The following is a 4687-nucleotide window of genomic DNA, read 5'->3' as shown; positions in this document are numbered from 1 at the left end:
CTTGTCCATGAAATCCCTAAAGCTGTGGGTCAAATGTGAAAGGTCAGAACATTTTAGAAGGGGGAAAGAATGTTACTGTGTTCTGCACAGCATTTGTGACCCCCAGAAGGTCACAACACACCCATCCTTCCACGGTAAGCTGAAAGACAGCATTTGCCCTCTGTGCACACACACGGACACCCTACCCCTCAGCACTGTCAATCAATGGTATTGGTAGAAAACCTCTCATTTTCACTTCAAGTGAAGTTTGCTGATCTCTTTATAAAAGACCTGGCAATCCAGATGCCTTTTCTCAGAACCCATATCAGGTCCAGGAAGTTGACCCGTGGTGAAGGGACCTGGTTAATTCAGCTCTGGCAAAACCAGGAATGGCACAAAAACCTCATTCTAAATCTGTGCCTTAATATTATCAAAAAACAGTAGAGAACGTCTGACCTGGACCCTCTGCATCTCAGAAAGGTTTATTATCAACCAAAGGAGAAAACTCATAGCCTTTGCTGGGGTCAGTGATGTGACAAGTCTCTGCCCCATCCTAGGAGCTGCCTCATGTAGGGTTCTTCCCACACCTGCCCCTCCTTGGGCAGCCTGGGAGTGCTGGGCTGATACGGCATCCTCTGGCTGGATCCTTTATGGCTGCTGCATTCTGCTAGGGCTGGCCCTCCCCTGAGAGCAGTGCTGTCTTTTTCTCTCTGAGGAGACACAAAGCACAATGATTAGGAATGGGCGAGCCCCGTAACTGCAGCACCTGCTGTACTCGTGTTCCTTAACATTTGTGTCTACACATTTCCATCAAAGCTGCTTCATCTAGAGGCCCTGCATCAGACCCGAGTCCTGAAGCTCAGAACCACTAAAGACAGGTCATGCTCCAGAAGCCCGTGGCAGTGTGCAGGGGATCCTTTAGGATGTGTCCCAGGAATGAAGACATGCAAGGAGCATACTGCCAATGGAATGTTTTGAAAGGACACATGCCACGCGTCTATTTGGGGAAAGATAGGCATGGCTGGTCCATACCTGGCATGGATAGCAAACCTGGTCTGCCCTGACAGTGCCAGCAGTAGCAGGGGCTCACCGACTCATCCTCCAGGTATGTTCATGCTGGACCATACATCTGAGCTGCCCCAGATGGTGACAGGAAGTATTGCAGTCACCAAGTCCTGGAATTGGGATTCTGATTTTGATTTTGGAAGCTCTTACATTGTTTCCTACCTACCTGGGTGTTATACCAATAGTGGTCAAGCCTCTTGCTCTTGGGTTTAACTGCCAATTCCATGACTGGGTTCCTGCCATATTCTGAGTGCTTGAGACTTTCCTTATGACCACAAGAGTCTCATTTGGATGAAGACCACTTGTTCAGAATTTCCTTGATTTGTAATTTATTTTACTCTTTTTTTGTGAAGAGAATCATCTGCAACCACACTTGGACCAGTGCTTTGCTTTAATGGGATGGATTTTCCTGGGCTCAGGGTGATTCCCCTAGCATGGCTGCTTTCAAGTTGGTTGCAGTTAAAGGTTCTGTATAAAACCAAGACCTCTCCTAGCACTTTGGGAGACCAAGGCATAAAAGAAACACATTAACCAGGCATGGTGGTATGCACCTGTGGTCCCAGCTACTTGGGAGGCCTAAGCCTAGGAAGTTGAGGTTGCAGTGAGCTGTGATTGCATCATTGCACTCCAGCATGGGCAACAGAATGAGGCTCTGTCTCAAACAACAACAACAACAAAATGATAATAAGGGTTTACTGGGAATATGTATGGAGCATTTGTAATTATCACTAGTAGTAATATCCACTGTTGATTCTCTCATTTATTCAAATTAATTTTATTTTGAGACAGGGTTTTGTTCTCTCACCCCAGGATGGAGTGAGGAGGTGCAATCTTGACTCACACAACCCTCAACCTCCTGAGCTCAAGTGATCCTCCTACCTCAGCCCCACAAGTATCTGAGACTACAGGCAGGCATCACCACACCTGGCTAATTTTTGTATCTTTTGTAGAGACAGGGTTTTGTCACATTGCCCAGGTTGGAAATTCCTTTGTTTTCCCTCAGAAACAGGGTCTCACTCTGTCACCCCAGGCTTGAGTGCAGTTGACAGGATCATACGTCACTGTAGCCTCAACTCTTGGGACCAGGTCATTCTCCCTGCTCAGCCTTCTAGGTAGCTAGGACTACAAGCAGACGCCATGATGCCCAGCAATTTTATGTTTTAATATTTTTGTTGAGACAGGGTCTCACACTTTGTTGCCCAGCCTCATCTCAAATGCCTGATCTCAAGAAATCCTGCCTCGGTCTCCCAAAATGCTGGGATTATAGGTGTGAGCTCCCATGCCCAGCCTCACTGTTGATTCTTGACCAAATCAGCTATTAATAGGGCGGTTGCCAAATGCTGGTTCTCTAACTTCATCCCTCCTTCATTAATTACTGGATTAGTGGTCACTCTGTGGTAAGGAAGACTTCTCTCTTTGCTTTTTATTTATTCAGGTATATCAGTGTGGATTGGGGGCTAGCGGGGAGGGGCATTGTGCTGTTCAACAAGTTGTAATCTGTCCCTACGGTCATTGTTTTTGATGTCCAGATTGCCCCAATCCGGTTAGGCCAGTGGGAGCCTGTAATTTCGGCCTGTTTCTGTGTCTTCCTCAGGACACCAGTCGTTCCCTTTGCTTCCTACAGGCTCCAGCACACTAGCCTTCTTAAGTGACACATCTGTCACCAGATGTCTGTGAATGCAGACCCCACCTCCCATGAGATCTAGAGGTCAGAAATTCTGCTCCATGTGAGAGCTGAGCTGGTCTCAGCTTCTGTTTCAAAAGAAACTGTTCAGCCAGCTGGGGGCAATGGCTTATGCCTGTAATCCCAGCACTTTGGGAGGCTGAGGTGGGCAGATCACCTGAGGTCAGGAGTTCCAGACCAGACAGGTCAACATGGTAAAACCCCATCTCTACTAAAAATACAAAATTTAGCTGGGCATGGTGGCAGGTGCCTGTAGTCCCATCTACTTGGGAGGCTGAGGCAGGAGAATTGCTTGAACCTAGGAGTCAGAGGCTGCAGTGAGCTGAGATTGTGCCATTGCACTCTAGCCTGGGTGACGATTCTATCTACCTAGTCACCTGGGTAGCTAGATTCTATCTCAAAAAGAAAGAAAAAACGAACAAACAAACAAACAAACAAAAACTATTCAGCCACCTTCCACTATGTGGGGCAGAATCCCAGAGATGGCCCCTCAGGAAGGGGCTGATTCTAAATTGTTGGTATTTTCCTGCTATGACATTCAGAAAACATGAAAAAATCTGCCCACCCTTCTAACTTATAGGTCATTGATGATGTTTTTCATCTCAGGATCCCCTTCCATGAGAGTAGTTTCATCTTGCCCGTGGTGATATAATTGCCTTTTCGTTTCCATCTCCCTTGTTGTTGGAGATGTTTCCTGTGATTACCATCATGTGGATATTAAGCTCTTCCCCAGTAACATTTCTATGACATTGAATGGTTAGGGATCTGTGCAGCATCCACAGGCCTTCCATTAATTCAAGGTATCCAAGTAGTAGGTGACAGAGTTCCTTGTCTGCCCAGAGGGGCTCCAGCCTCTCAGGATGGTATGGGCTGCCTCACTTCCTCAGTGCTGGCCATCTCCCAGGTCCTGGCTGTGTCTTCGAGGCACACCTCAAAGGCATTCAGCAGGTGCTGCTTCTGACACTGGATCCTAGGGCTGACCTGGTAGCCACAGCCTCACTGTTGACAGCCTGGCATGTAGATAAGATAGGATTCTTTCTACCACCTTGTACATAACTCTTAGTATGTGGGGTGCTGCACTTTTTGAAGCCTCCATGCCATTTCACAGATTCCTCGAGGGGTGGAATGGTAGGAACCATGACCCCTTTTCAGAGGGGACCATGGTGCCCAAATGGATCTCAGGTGTGTGTGGACTGTGGTCTGTGCTGGCCATGAAGTGGGCAGGAGACCATGACACAGGCTTACAGAGCAGAACTAGAAGGTTCTGCTGTTTTCTGTACCAAAGTATTAATGCCTTTTTTTTTCAAATTTTTTTGGAGATGGAATTTCTTTCTGTCACCCAGGCTGGAGTGCAATGGTGAGATCTCAGCTCACTGCAACCTCCACCTACCAGGTTCAAGTGAGTCTCCTGTCCCAGCCTCCCGAGTAGCTGAGATTGTAGGTGCCTGCCACCATGCCTGGCTAATTTTTGCATTTTAAGTAGATACAATTTCACCATGTTGGTCCAGGCTGATCTCAAACTCCTGACCTCAGGCAATCCACCTGCCTGAGACTCTCAAAGTGCTGATTACGGGTGTGAGCCACCACACCTGGCCCTTTTTGTTTTTTTAATCAAGAAAAAAATCTAAAATAGACATAAAATGTACTGTCTTAACTATTTCCAAGTGTACAGTCAGTAAAGTACATTCACATTGTTGTGCATCCCATATCCAGAATGCTTTTCACCTTGCAAAACTGAAACTGAATCGGCCAGGCCATGGGGGCCTCACATCTGTAATCCCAGCACTTTGGGAGGCCAAGCAGGGAAGGCTTGCTCAAAGCCAGGAGTTCGAGACCAGCCTGGCCAACATAGATCCCTATCTCTTTAGTGAAAAAAAAGAAACCGAACCATTAAACAATTCCCCACCCAACCCCTGGCAACCACTATTCCACTATATATTTGACTCCTTTATTTAGAAT

This window comes from Rhinopithecus roxellana, chromosome 22 (genome assembly GCF_007565055.1).
Source record: "Rhinopithecus roxellana isolate Shanxi Qingling chromosome 22, ASM756505v1, whole genome shotgun sequence".
In the NCBI taxonomy this organism is placed as follows: domain Eukaryota; kingdom Metazoa; phylum Chordata; class Mammalia; order Primates; family Cercopithecidae; genus Rhinopithecus; species Rhinopithecus roxellana.
This window is presented reverse-complemented; position numbering follows the sequence as displayed.